The following is a 16,119-nucleotide window of genomic DNA, read 5'->3' on the forward strand; positions in this document are numbered from 1 at the left end:
TTGCACTTATCCGGTAGGTGTTTCTACAACTGATCCGTTTGATTTTTTTTTATTGATGACAATGAAAATAAATTTGCATTTTCCTGTGATGACTATCTGAACAACTTCCTTTGTCATGGGAAAATGTTTTTACTTTATTGTCATCCAAATAATATCCATGTTTTCAAACAATAGTCCCCAAATGTAAATAATGTTCTAAAAAAGCAAGCAGGGACTTCCCATTCACAAATGTTCTGATCCCCTGTACACATTTTTCACTTGGCTGACTACAATTTCTACAGAAATAACATTGTAAACAATAGATCAAATATTCCTCACTTTTGATTCACTGGACACTGTGACATTGTTTGTAATCCTGTAATGCAAGTGTGCCAGAAGTGCCGGTGCGCCATGGTGCGCTGACAGCCCAGAACATTACCAAAGTAAATAGCCTTGTCCTAGATTGTTACTTTAATAATGTCGTTATTTGCCTGTTGATGGCATTCCTCAGAGGCCTTTAGTGTCAACATCTTAGAGCTTTGTTGAGACGCCGACACCCCCCACCCAGTTTTGTTGACGCAAGTCGCTAGCGGTTGTCTCCCCAGACAGTAGCCTGCTGTCTAGCAGACACAGCCACGCGTGGCGGGAGTGGGGAGGCTTTACTGGAACCCTCCGAGGTTCCTGTCCAAATACACTATATATACAAAAGTATGTGGACACCCCTTAAAATAGGTGTATAAAATCGAGCACACAGTCATGCAATCTTCATAGACCTACATAGGCAGTAAAATTGCCTTACTGAAGCGCTCAGTGACTTTCAATGTGGCACCTTCATAGATGCCACCTTCCCAACAAGTCAGTTGGTCAAATTTCTGCCCTGCTAGAGCTGCCCCAGTCAACTGTAAGTGCTGTTATTGTGAAGTGGAAACGTCTAAAAGCAACAATGGCTCAGCAGCCAAGTGGTAGGCCACACAAGCTCACAGAGCGTAAAAATCTTCTGTCCTCACTACCGAGTTCCAAACTACCTCTGGAAGCAAAGTCAGCACAATAACTGTTCGTCAGGAGCTTCATGAAATGGGTTTCCATGGTCGAGCAGCCGCACACAAGCCTAAGATCACCATGCACAATGCCAAGCGTCCGCTGGAGTGGTGTAAAGCTCCCCACCATTGGACTCTGGAGCAGTGGAATCACGCATCACCATCTGGCAGTCCGATAGACAAATCTGGGTTTGGCAGATGCCAGGAGAACGCTACCTGCCCAAATGCACAGTGCCAACTGTAAAGTTTGGTGGAGGAGGAATAATGGTCTGGGGCTGTTTTTCATGGTTCAGGCTAGGCCCCTTAGTTCCAGTGAAGGGAAATCTCAACGCTACAGCATACAGTTACATTCAAGACGATTCTGTGCTTTCAACTTTGTGGCAACAGTTTGGGGAAGACCCTTTCCTGTTTCAGCATGACAATGCCCCTGTGCACAAAGCGAGGTCCATACAGAAATGGTTTGTCGAGATCGGTGTGGAAGAACTTGACTGGCCTGCACAGAGCCCTGACCTCAACCCCACCAAACACCTTTGGGATGAATTGGAACGCCGACTGCAAGCCAGGCCTAACCACCCAACATCAGTGCCTGACCTCAATAATGCTCTTGTGGCTGAATGGAAGCAAGTCCCCACAGCAATGTTCAAACATCTAGTGGAAAGCCTTCCCAGAAGAGTGGAGGCTGTTATAGCAGCAAAGGGGGGACCAACTTCATATTAATCCCCATGATTTTGGAATGAGATGTTCGACGAGCACGTGTCCACATACCTTTGGCCATGTAGTGTATGTTGGTCACTGTCCTGCATGTTCACAGAAGCAGGTGACACATCAGCACAATAGGGGGATCAATGTCAATTTATTTGCTCTCAGATGTAGGAGTTGATGACCCTCTCAGTCAACATCATCAACATGGTAGATATTGGGAGGGACAAAAAACATATTCATGGCCAAACAGGGAGACCTAATTTGGTAGTGTGCACTGTAAAACACTATTTAATATTCTCTCACGTGATGAATAACCTCGCCTATAAGACCTGAGGTCCTGTGTTGGCTCCCCTAATTGAATGTCTAGGCTTTAGCTCAATGGGCTAAAATAGTTTTCAGTTGGATATAGACCCTGATATAGACAGACAATCACAGAAGGAGTTCCAAATAGTTTCCTCCTGGTTTGGACTTGGGTTATTGAATAAATCCTTGTACATAAGCCCTACATTTTATACGGCTGTATATGGTTTCATTAAGAAACCATTATGACATGGTTGTTGCTCAGAACGCCGCCTATCATTTGACGTATAGTACTTGGCTCACATCCAAATGAACTAGTCTGACCGCTGAAAAGAGTTCAGGTATTCAACATCTGTATGAATCATTTGGGGAAAAAGCTTATTTTGGCTATAAATCTTCAACTTGATACGATGATAACACATTTACATACTGTATGTAGGCTGGTGGCCTCTTGACACACATCAGTAACCCATGCTTACATGTAGTTAATGTCCACGCCATCACTGAAATAGAATGCATGTCTCAGAAAGATACAGAGACACTTTGGAACAAGTTCAATGGGAGGCCAAGAGTCCACTCCGGATGTTTGCAGATGGCATTCTTAGAAAAGTTTCCTGCTGAAATAGGTCCCTCATGTTAGTTGCAATAAAACAAGCACTCTGCCCTAGTAGTTCTGTGCAAACTGAAGGTAGTTTTTGTAGGATTACTTAATTACTCCTCTTCATTCCTAGAATAATAGAAGGCCCATTAAAGAGTTCCCCCTTTAGGGGACTATGAGATCCTTTTACGTCACAGAGGAAGTAGTGGAATGTTTGACTGTGCCTTATCAGGTGTCACTGACGCTTAGCGGATCATACTGCCTTACTTAAACAAATACAGGGAAACCCGATACTGTAGACACACAAATGTTCACATACATTCTATACTGTACAAACATACTGTAAATACCTCCCCCCCACCCCCCGCATAGTCATGTGTACAGCGACTATGCTTGGGCACCACAGGCCAGCTGATCTACAAGAATATGCCCAGTGTTCTGTGAAACATCCTCTGGGCGAATTACTCAAACTAGTAAGTAATTTAAGGGTAAATCCCTTTGAATTCAATCCCTTTTTGACAGCACCCCTTTTGATTTGAACTAAACCTTCCATTGATATTTGCCCATTGTAGAAGTTCTCAAAAAGTGACTTTTTGGACCTGAATGCCAAAACAGTCAGGAGATAAAGGTGCTCAAATTTGAGCTACAGTGGGGAAAAAAAGTATTTAGTCAGCCACCAATTGTGCAAGTTCTCCCACTTAAAAAGATGAGAGAGGCCTGTAATTTTCATCATAGGTACACGTCAACTATGACAGACAAATTGAGGAAAAAAAATCCAGAAAATCAAATTGTAGGATTTTTAATGAATTTATTTGCAAATTATGGTGGAAAATAAGTATTTGGTCACCTACAAACAAGCAAGATTTCTGGCTCTCACAGACCTGTAACTTCTTCTTTAAGAGGCTTCTCTGTCCTCCACTCGTTACCTGTATTAATGGCACATGTTTGAACTTGTTATCAGTATAAAAGACACCTGTCCACAACCTCAAACAGTCACACTCCAAACTCCACTATGGCCAAGACCAAAGAGCTGTCAAAGGACACCAGAAACAAAATTGTAGACCTGCACCAGGCTGGGAAGACTGAATCTGCAATAGGTAAGCAGCTTGGTTTGAAGAAATCAACTGTGGGAGCAATTATTAGGAAATGGAAGACATACAAGACCACTGATAATCTCCCTCGATCTGGGGCTCCACGCAAGATCTCACCCCGTGGGGTCAAAATGATCACAAGAACGGTGAGCAAAAATCCCAGAACCACACGGGGGGACCTAGTGCATGACCTGCAGAGAGCTGGGACCAAAGTAACAAAGCCTACCATCAGTAACACACTACGCCGCCAGGGACTCAAATCCTGCAGTGCCAGACGTGTCCCCCTGCTTAAGCCAGTACATGTCCAGGCCCGTCTGAAGTTTGCTACTGTGAAGCATGGGGTTGGAAACATCATGCTTTGGGGCTGTTTTTCTGCAAAGGGACCAGGACGACTGATCCGTGTAAATGAAAGAATGAATGGGGCCATGTATCGTGAGATTTTGAGTGAAAACCTTCCATCAGCAAGGGCATTGAAGATGAAACGTGGCTGGGTCTTTCAGCATGACAATGATCCCAAACACACCGCCCGGGCAACGAAGGAGTGGCTTCGTAAGAAGCATTTCAAGGTCCTGGAGTGGCCTAGCCAGTCTCCAGATCTCAACCCCATAGAAAATCTTTGGAGGGAGTTGAAAGTCCGTGTTGCCCAGCGACAGCCCCAAAACATCACTGTTCTAGAGGAGATCTGCATGGAGGAATGGGCCAAAATACCAGCAACAGTGTGTGAAAACCTTGTGAAGACTTACAGAAAACGTTTGACCTGTGTCATTGCCAACAAAGAGTATATAACAAAGTATTGAGAAACTTTTGTTATTGACCAAATACTTATTTTCCACCATAATTTGCAAATAAATTCATTAAAAATCCTACAATGTGATTTTCTGGATTTTTTTTTCTCATTTTGTCTGTCATAGTTGACGTGTACCTATGATGAGAATTACAGGCCTCTCTCATCTTTTTAAGTGGGAGAACTTGCACAATTGATGGCTGACTAAATACTTTTTTCCCCCACTGTATGTGGATATGAAAGATTTCTGAGTTTACAAGTTTTTAGATATTTGACGTTAAATGTTAATTAAAAACCTTTCCCCAATAAATTATAAAATAGTTTGACAACCCTGTTTGTAAATGATAACAAACTCAACCGTTTATCTTTTCCAGTGATAAAGACATGGATGTCTCATGGTATGGTGCGGTATGAAAAATGGGTCAACTTTGAGCACCTTTATCTCCTGAATGTCTTGGTATTCAGGTCCAATCAAATAGATTGAATCAAATAGATTTACCCTTAAAGCTGCAATCTGTAACTTTTGAGGGCGAACTGACCAAATTCACATAGAAATTTGAGTTATAGATCTGTCATTCTCATTGAGCGCAAGTCTAAGAAGCGGTAGATCTGTTCTATGTGCACCTATTCTATGCTTCCCATGCTTAAAGATGCACTGTGCAGAAATCACTCCACTATTTCCTGGTTGCTAAAATTCTAATAGTTCACCTAATTTCAGTTTATGTGACAAAACAAGCAAGTATAGTGTAGCGCATCATTGTACCATCTAAACCGCTTTGAAATACAGTATCCTTTCCATAACCAAAATATTGTATTTTCAGCTATTTGAAGCTGGTGTACAAAACCAAAAGTAGAAGAAGCAAAAACTAAACTTAAGCATAGAAATAACACACATAGAACAGATCTACAGCTTCTTAGACTTGCTTTCAATGAGAATGACATATCTATAACTCACATTTCTATGTGAATTTGGTCAGGTCGCCCAAGAAGTTACATATTGCAGCTTTAAGTTTCGTTTTTGCATCTTTTACTTTCGGTTTTGTACACCAGCTTCAAACAGCTGAAAATACAATATTTGGGGTTAAGGAAAATATATTTCACAGCGGTTCAGATGGTATAATGATTCTCTACACTGTACTTGCTTGTTTTGTCACATAAACTGAAATTAGGCAACATATTTCGAATTTTTGCAACCAGGAAATGGTGGAGCGATTTCTGCATAGTGCAGCTTTAAATAAGTTAGGAACACATTATATAAACTGAAACAATTTTAAGAAAAATCTTAAACTTGCTAAGAAACAGAGTTCAATAGTGAAGTGGAAGACTACAGACCATCACAAATTCAAACAAAGTATAATGGCATAATTTCAGACTTTCTATAAACAGTTGGAAGGCAGAAGGTGGAAGGCAGAAGGTGTGGATTTCTAACCAATTATTGCAGTAAAATATTGCATAGCAAACAACTTGTGGGCAACTTGGACAGGTGGACTACAAAGACAGGTGGACTACAAAGGACACCTTCACAATGACACGCAGTGAGGCATCAAAGACAACCCACATGTGACTGGCTGTGCAGTCCCACTGTCTCTTAACATCGTCATGGTTCTCAGTCTGGCTGGGACCATGGCTTGCTGCACTGTTTGCTCAAATCAAACTGTGGGCTGTTTGCTTATGTCTGAGCCAAAATGAGAGAGGGGACAGAGAGACAAGGTACGTGCTGCAAGCCATGTATCGGGGCTGGGTGCGGGGGCGTCCCGTCATAGTGACTCCGTGGGTAGAGCCGACATAGTCGTTGAATTAGGGATGATTTAAAAGGGAAAGGGGGACGAACCCAAGGGGGTGGGGGGGAATCCACAACATAGTAAACAGCACCAGTGAAAGTTCATGGCGGCAGTCTTTCTCCCTACCACTGGGAAGACAGCCAGATAGATCTGCTTTCTGCGAGTCAGTCCACTGGCGCGACACAAGACAGGAAATTCACATGAAAGAATGGGGGGACCAGAGAGGCAGGAGCCAGGACAGTAGCCTGTCGGAAGTTATTGTTTTGGACCAACACAGGCGTCTGTCCGCGGAGGCAGAGTAATCTTCCAGTCGGGTCTGGCCTGGGACAGGTTCCACTAATGTCTCGACCTCTACAGCGCTCTGGTCACTTGTGATACTGTTCACGTCCAATAGGGCTTTTCTGGGACAGGAAGCCCCGAAGCTCATCACCACAAGGCTAGGGAGCCCCTCCCCCAAGTCTTTTGTATTGTGTCCTGCACATAATAACAGTAGCAAGTAGCCACTTAGGCTAATACATTTTATGAACTTCCTGGCCTTATGGATATAAACAATGCTTATGATAACCATCACAACTACCTCCCACTCTACGGGTCATTATATGGATACCAAACACACTTGAACTGCATTGTATATGACAATCTCACAGTTCCCACCATAAATATAACATTCTCACCCCTCTAGTTTGTGGTATTCTCTGGTCTGACTGCCATGGCCTCACCCTGGCCTGTAGGTATTGCTATGTTAATGCAGCCTGGGGCGTCATGGTGATGGTTGAGGAGGTGAGACTCGTGCTTAGAGTACAGATAAGGGACCGCCAGCCAAAAGAGGAAATTTGACCTGTCGTTTGGCAGGCTCCACACACCGCCTGTCCTTGTGGCCTAGCCGACCCCGAGTCACCCCTGCTGATTGTTTTAGGAAGACCAGGCGGCTCTTCAGCATGAAGATTTTAATAGACTGAGAAGAGCCTCATCAACTGATAAACAACAACTTGGTCTGGGACAGGTTCCACGTCGCTAGAATAACCTTTTTACTCTGGCAGGAAATACAGCATAAATATGTTTGGTATTTAACCTTGTCACTCCTCCATAGACCTTTTATGTCTATGGAATGAATAATAAACAGTTATATTACCGTATGTATCTGTACAGGGAAAGGTCAGCCTACTTTTAGATTATATTAGATTCCTCCTAGGGTGGGAAATGATCCAGGTTTTAGCCTATGTAAAACCCCTGACAAACGATAATTGAACTAATTTCAGGTAGTTCTATTGGTTGTTAAAGACCGGAGGCTTCCGTTTATTGTTTATCCTGTCAGGTTGTTTAGAAAGTTGTCTACCAGTACATTAGCAGGCTTTATCTGGTAGGTCCTTTGACATTTTAACTTGTGGCAGGTGAGCAGTCAAAACACTGTGGCCCTATTTAAATACTACAACCTCATCAAACAAAAACAAAACATTGTAACATCTACTATGCTCCTGAACTGTGCCAAAAGAGAGATCCCTATGACTGTGAACAGTGCAGGGCTGAGGGCCCACACAGCTGTTCAAACTTATGGAGCAGAAGCCAATGACATTCTCAGAAGCCCCGATCCCATTGTGTAACATTGCATAATAGAAAACGCACTCTAAATGACCCAATACAACAGCTGTTTTAGTGCCAATTCAACGTGTGGCATTCGAGGCGCAAATCCAACAAGCGTAACAAACTTAATAAAATGCATGGATCTTTTCTTCAGGAGCTGCAGTTCCGTGGTTAGACACGCTTGATGCTCTCCTTAGCTATTGGGCCACAGAGTTCCCTATCTGAATAATCTGTTATCTATTAAATAATTGAGGCCCCTGTTCATTGACTGAGCCCTGAGCTTGCTAATGCCTAAAGTTGTCTCTATCATGGGAAGGGTTCATGCTGTAATAAAAAGCAACAGATAAAGCCATGTGATTATGTAATATGGTATAATCACTTATTCTTTGTAAATTTTTTCTCCTTTGAATGTTATTGATTCAGATGCAATAGTCAGGTCCTAGATCTGGAGCCGGACTAAACAGTCAGGTCTTGACCATAAGAGATTCTCATAAGACCGCGGCATTGACCTTGTAAGTAAGACTACAGTCGCCATACGAACTGCCTCGTTTCCTGTGATGGGAAAACTGAGTTTCTCCAGCAGATAGGGATGCAAAGCACATACGAAGCTATAGAGGGGAAGAAATGTTAAGCCTCTCAGTTGTTTATGTTAACATGATTGTTTCCCTTTATTTTCACAATGGGGATATGTTGGTGCTCATTGAAATGGCAGGCTTTTTCTGGAAAGCACAGACTGGGATTTTATGGATATGTTCAGTTAATCATAGGTAGATACATAACATATTTTACGTTCAAGTGTAACTCTGGAGTTTTTGCACAGCTTTTACAGGCAGTATTTAGACATAAAGTCCTTGTTTCAGAAAAAGAACATCCTCTGTGCAGAAGAAAATAGAAGTATGACCTATGAGTATGACCTGTGTTTTGGTTGATCATGTCACATTACCTGGATTTTAACTTTTATTTTAAGCCTTTTCCAGAAATGAGAATTAACCAAAAATGTAAGCAACTGTTTGAGGATGGTGCTGGACTATCTGACATAAAAAGACAGTGGGATGAAAAAGCTTTAAATAAAGGTTAAAATCCAGGTCATGTGACATGATCAACCAAAGCACAGGGCCCTATCTATGAGGGAGTTTCCCCACCACACCACATCGGTGGTGATACTCAAACTACCTGATCCATCTGGACCCCAGTATAGTTCACTACCTGTGAGTTCTACCCATTTTCATCTCAACGCCACATGCTTTCAGGCACAATTATTCATGCAAACAAAATCAACATATTCTTTTCACATTGTTTATTTTATCGGTGTATTTTGACTGTATTCTCTTAGCTGAAGTAAACACAGGCTCATATGTTTGGAACTGTCCAGCAATATAAAGTTGGCCCCTCCAATGGGAGTTGGGTAGAGTCTGGAGTGGGCCCACTGTGGTGTCTGCCTCCTCTGCTGTAAGGAGAGAGGAGACAGGAGGAAAGTTATAGTCATGTCATTCACTAATCACTGCATCGAGAAGCACTGATGAACCATCAGTAGCCTATCTAATTAGTAAACATAATTTGTCGATATTATGTCAACTTGAACAAGCTTCTTGTCTAGTCTTGTAGACTAGATGTCATCTATAGTTTGGAAGGGGATCAACTCTTATAAGAGCAGCAAGGATACTTTTTGATTAAATAAGTAGCTGTTGGTATTGTCTTGCTAGGGCAATTTAATTTAAGTGCTGTCTTTGACGTAGTAGCCTAGTTAGTCATTGCTGTTTGAACTGTCTGATTGCTCAGTACCTGTGACTGTCGTTGTGGACTTAGATTAGTTTCAGGCCTATTTGTGTAATAGTCTTGCTAATTTGTGGGCGTGATTGCCAGGCAATCAGAAATCAGTGCTGGGAGGTGTTTCTTTCACCTCTGCTAGACATTTAATGCTAGTACTTCAGTCTCCCCTGTTTTCTCAGTGGCAGCTGTAAGTGGCGGTATTGTCAAGCGGCGGTGTTGTCACCGAAACGAAGACTGTCGCCAAAACAAAGATGTACTGTTGAGTTGTACTGCAGAGTTGTTTAAGGAAGGAAAGAGAGGAAGGCTCCACACCACTCTCTCACTTGAGTATCTTACCTAGTTATTTTCTGATGATCTCATTTTGCTCTTTTGTAGCTTTTGGCAAGTATGTGCGTTTCCCATTCCAGTTCGCTCCCCTCTCTGTAGGTTTTACAGGTGCTCCCCAGCCCGTGGCTGCAACCCGTCTAATTGAATGTACCCTGCGTGCACAACCCATGTGGAATGCCTAGTCTCCGGCAGCGTTTTGAACTGCCCTTTAGTCTCTACACTTTTTGGCCCTGACAGAGACATGGATTTCCCCAGAAAACACTGCTACTCCAGCTGCTCTCTCGTCATCTGACTATGTGTTCTCTCATAGTCCGAGAGCATCTGGTCATTGCGGTGGTGGCACAGGTCTACTCATTTCTCCTAAGTGGAGATTTTCTATTTTCCCCCTCTCTCACCTATCTCATCATTTGAATTACATGCGGTCACTGTCACTTGTCCACTCAAGCTTAACATTGTTGTCATCTATGGCCCACCAGGTGCCCTTGGAGAGTTCCTCAATGAGCTTGACACCTTGATAAGCTAATTTCCCAATGATGGAGCACCACTCATCGTACTGGGAGACTTTAACCTCCCGACATCTGACTTAAATTCATTTATTTCCACCTCTTTCTTTCCACTCCTTTCCACCCTTTCCCAGTCACCTCCCACTCACAAGGCAGGCAATATGCTTGACCTCATTTTCACTAGAGGCTGTTCGCCTACTAATCTCACTGCAACCCCCCTCCATGTCTTTGATCACTACTTTGTCTCCTTTTATCTCCATCTCTCCCCCAACCCTACCCACTCAGCCCCTACCCAGATGGTCATGCGCCGCCACAATCTTCGCTCTCTCTCCCACTACTCTCACCTCTTCTATCCAATCCTCTCTCCCTTCTGCTAAATCCTTCTCCCTCCTGTCTCCTGACTCTGCCTCTTCGACCCTACTCTCATCCCTTTCCGCATCCCCTTTCCTCCCAGTCGGCTTGACTTTCCCCTCCCACTCTGTGGCTGAGTGACTCACTGTGCTAACAGAACAGGGCTTTGGGCAGCTGAGCAGAAATTGAGAAAAATGAAACTTCCAGAGGACCTATCATCCTTCCGCTCCCTCCTCTCTACCTTCTCTTCCTCTGTATCCGCTGCTAAAGACGCTTTCTATCTCTAAATTCTGCTTCCATCCCTGGGAAACTCTTCTTCACTTTCTCCTCCTTCCTTAATCCTCCACCTCCTCCCCCTCCATCTCTGCGGATGACTGCGGATGACTTTGTCAACCACTTTGAAAAAAAGGTTGATGACATCCGCACCTCTTTCACTCAGCCTACTGAGTCCACTGGTCCCACTCACACAGAACTACCCTATGCCTTGAACTTTTTCCCCCCTCTCTCTCCAGATGAAATCCTGTGAATAGTGATGTCCGGCCCACTTGACCCTATCCCCTCCTCCTTTCTCCAGACCATCTCTGGAGACCTTCTCACTTCCCTCATCAACTCATCCCTGACTACTAGCTGCGTCCCCTCACACCGTGAACCATCAGATCCTCCTCTCCACCATCTCAGGGTTGGGCGTCTCAGGCTCTGCACACTCCTGGATTGCATCCTACCTAACAGGTCACTCCTATCAGGTGGCGTGGAAAGGATCTGTGTCTGCACCATGTGCTCTCTCTACTGGTGTCCCCCAGGGCTCGGTTGTAGGCCCTCTCCTCTTTTCTCTTTACACAAAGTCATTAGGCTCTGTCATATCCTCACATGGTCTCTCCTATCATTGCAATGCAGATGACACTCGACTACTCTTCTCCTTACCCCCTTCTGACACCCAGGTGGTGACACGCAGCTCTGCGTGCCTGGCAGACATCTCAGCTTGGATGTTGGCCCACCACCTCCGGCTCAACCTCGACAAAACGGAGCTGCTCTTCCTCCCAGGAAAGGCCTGCCCGCTCCAAGACCTCTCCATCACGGTTGACAACTCCACGGTGTCCCCCTTCCAGAGTGCAGGTCCTAATCCAGGGACTTGTAATCTCCCGCCTAGACTAATGCAACTCTCTGTTGGCTGGGCTCCCCTCTTGTGCCATCAAACCCCTGCAACTTATCCAGAATGCCACAGTCCGCCTGGTGTTCAACCTTCCCAAGTTCTCTCATGTCACCCCGCTTCTCTGCACACTCCACTGGCTTCCAGTCAAAGTTCGCATAATCTTCAACACCCTGGTGCTTGCCTACAGAGCAGCAAGGGGAACTGTACCTCCTTACGTCCAGGCTATGCTCAAACCTTACATCCCAACCAGAGCACTCCGTTTAACCACCTCTGGTCTCTTGGCCCTCCCTCCCCTGCGGGAGGGCAGCTCCTGTTCAGCCCAGTAAAAGCTCTTCTCTGTCCTGGCACCCCAGTGGTGGGACAAGCTTCCCCCTAAAGTCAGGAAAGTCCCTGCCCATTTTTCGAAAATGTCTGAAACCTGACCTCTTTGAAGAGTATCTTAAATAACTCTGACGGCACCCCCTGAATGCCCCCAAAAAAGGCCCTTCTCTTTTCCCACTAGCACTGATTTTGCTGATAAATACTTTGTTGAGGGATAATGTACATGATACGATTGTGATGTGTTGTTGTCTTACCTAGCTATCTTAAGTAGAAAACAGTAATTGTAAGTCGCTCTAGATAAGAGCGTCTGCTAAATGACTAAAGTGTAAAAAAAAAAGTGAAGCTGTGAGCTTAAAAAGGAAAGTAACCTGTTTCCAGCAGGATTGTATATGTATTTATTAAGGCACAACAGCAGCTACAGTGGGGAAAAAAAGTATTTAGTCAGCCACCAATTGTGCAAGTTCTCCCACTTAAAAAGATGAGAGAGGCCTGTAATTTTCATCATAGGTACACGTCAACTACGACAGACAAATTGAGAAAAAAAAGGATTGTAGGATTTGTAATGAATGTATTTGCAAATTATGGTGGAAAATAAGTATTTGGTCACATACAAACAAGCAAGATTTCTGGCTCTCACAGACCTGTAACTTCTTCTTTAAGAGGCTCCTCTGTCCTCCACTCGTTACCTGTATTAATGGCACCTGTTTGAACTTGTTATCAGTATAAAAGACACCTGTCCACAACCTCAAACAGTCACACTCCAAACTCCACTATGGCCAAGACCAAAGAGCTGTCAAAGGACACCAGAAACAAAATTGTAGACCTGCACCAGGCTGGGAAGACTGAATCTGCAATAGGTAAGCAGCTTGGTTTGAAGAAATCAACTGTGGGAGCAATTATTAGGAAATGGAAGACATACAAGACCACTGATAATCTCCCTGGATCTGGGGCTCCACGCAAGATCTCACCCCGTGGGGTCAAAATGATCACAAGAACGGTGAGCAAAAATCCCAGAACCACACGGGGGGACCTAGTGAATGACCTGCAGAGAGCTGGGACCAAAGTAACAAAGCCTACCATCAGTAACACACTACGCCGCCAGGGACTCAAATCCTGCAGTGCCAGACGTGTCCCCCTGCTTAAGCCAGTACATGTCCAGGCCCGTCTGAAGTTTGCTAGAGTGCATTTGGATGATCCAGAAGAGGATTGGGAGAATGTCATATGGTCAGATGAAACCAAAATAGAACTTTTTGGTAAAAACTCAACTCGTCGTGTTTGGAGGACAAAGAATGCTGAGTTGCATCCAAAGAACACCATACCTACTGTGAAGCATGGGGGTGGAAACATCATGCTTTGGGGCTGTTTTTCTGCAAAGGGACCAGGACGACTGATCCGTGTAAAGGAAAGAATGAATGGGGCCATGTATCGTGAGATTTTGAGTGAAAACCTCCTTCCATCAGCAAGGGCATTGAAGATGAAACGTGGCTGGGTCTTTCAGCATGACAATGATCCCAAACACAACGCCCGGGCAACGAAGGAGTGGCTTCGTAAGAAGCATTTCAAGGTCCTGGAGTGGCCTAGCCAGTCTCCAGATCTCAACCCCATAGAAAATCTTTGGAGGGAGTTGAAAGTCCGTGTTGCCCAGCGACAGCCCCAAAACATCATTGCTCTAGAGGAGATCTGCATGGAGGAATGGGCCAAAATACCAGCAACAGTGTGTGAAAACCTTGTGAAGACTTACAGAAAACATTTGACCTGTGTCATTGCCAACTAAGGGTATATAACAAAGTATTGAGAAACTTTTGTTATTGACCAAATACTTATTTTCCACCATAATTTGCAAATGAATTCATTAAAAAATCATACAATGTGATTTTCTGGATTATTTTTTTCTCATTTTGTCTGTCATAGTTGACGTGTACCTATGATGAAAATTACAAGCCTCTCTCATCTTTTTAAGTGGGAGAACTTGCACAATTGGTGGCTGACTAAATACTTTTTTCCCCCACTGTACTCTTCCTGGGGTCCAGCAAAATTAAGACAGTTACATACCAGTTTTTGTAAAACATTACAATACATTTCACAACAGATTTCACAACACATAAAGTGTGTACCCTCAGGCCACTACTCTACTACCACATATCTACAACACAAAATCCATGTGTACGTGTGTGTATAGTGCGTATGTTATCGTGTGTGTGTATGCGTGTGTCTGTGTGATGGGTGATTTGAAGGAGTCAGGCGCAGGAGGGTAAATCACAGAATAACAGGATATATTCCGGAATACAGAGTTATGCGGTAATGCGTCAAAAGCAGTCCAGTGCGCAAAACAGGCGCACTGGAATCAACAAGGTACACAGGGAAAATAACCTGGCAATACAAAAATACAAGGAGCTCAACCGAGCTTCATTCTCCTCACAATAAACAATAACATACAATGAAAAGGGGGCAGAGGGAACACTTATACAGGTACTGATGAGGGGATATGAACCAGGTGTGTGTAATAAACAAGACAAAACAAATGGAATGATGAGATGAGGAGCGGCAGTGGCTAGAAAGCCGGTGATGACGAACGCCGAAGCCTGCCCAAACAAGGAGAGGAGGCAGCTTCGGAGGAAGATGTGACTGTCTGTGCCTGTGTGTGTCTCTTCACATTCCCTGCTGTTCCATAAGGTGATTTTTATGTTGTTGTTTTTTATCTGATTTTATTGCTTGCATGAGTTACTTGATGTGGAATAGAGTTCCATGTAGTCATGGTTCTATGTAGTCCTGTGCACCTCCCATAGTCTGTTCTGGACTTGGGGACTGTGAAGAGACCTCTGGTGGCATGTCTTGTGGGGTATGCATGGGTGTCTGAGCTGTGTGCTAGTAGTTTAAACAGACAGCTCAACATGTCAATAGTTCTCACAAAAACAAGTAGTGATGAAGTCAATCTCTCCTCTACTTTGAGCCAGGAGAGACTGACATGCAAATGATTCATGTTAGCGCTCTGTTTACATTTAAGGACCAGCCCTGCTGCTCTGTTCTGGGCCAATTGTAATTCTCCTAAATCCCTCTTTGTGGCACCTGACCACACGACTGGACAGGTGTGACAAAACTAGGGCCTGTAGGACCTGCCTTGTTGATAGCGTTGTTAAGAAGGCAGAGCAGCTCTTTATTATGGACAGACCTCTCCCCATCTTAGCTACTGTTGCATCAATATGTTTTGACCATGACAGTTTACAATCCAGGGTTACTCCAAGCAGTTTAGTCTCCTCAACTTGCTCAATTTCCACATAATTTATTACAATATTTAGTTGAGGTTTATGGTTTAGTGAATGATTTGTCCCAAATATATGTGCAATGATTTTAATTTTTGAAATATTTAGGACTAACTTATTTCTTGCCACCCATTCTGAAACTGACTGCAGCTCTTTAAGTGTTGCAGAGATTTCACTTGCTGTGGTAGCTGACGTGTTTAGTGTTGAGTCATCAGCATACATAGACTCACAAACTTTACTCAGAGCCAGTGGCAGGTCATTACTAAAGATTTTAAGAAGTAATGCTTGACTCTACCTGGATTATGTTGGATAGGCTTCCATTAAAGAACACTGTCTGTGTTTTGTTAGACAGGTAACTCTCAATCCACAATATAGCAGGGGATGTAAAGCCATAACACATACATTTTTCCAGCAGCAGATTATGATCGATAATGTCAAAAGCTGCACTGAAGTCTAACAAAACAGCTCCCACAAGTCATTTGTGCAAGTGCCGTACATGTTGAATGCCCTTCCCTATAAGCGCGCTGAAAATCTGTTGTTAATTTGTTTACTGTGAAATAGCATTGTATCTGGTCAAACACAAT

The sequence above is a fragment of the Coregonus lavaretus genome (assembly GCF_964263955.1).
Source record: "Coregonus lavaretus genome assembly, chromosome: 39".
NCBI lineage: Eukaryota > Metazoa > Chordata > Actinopteri > Salmoniformes > Salmonidae > Coregonus > Coregonus lavaretus.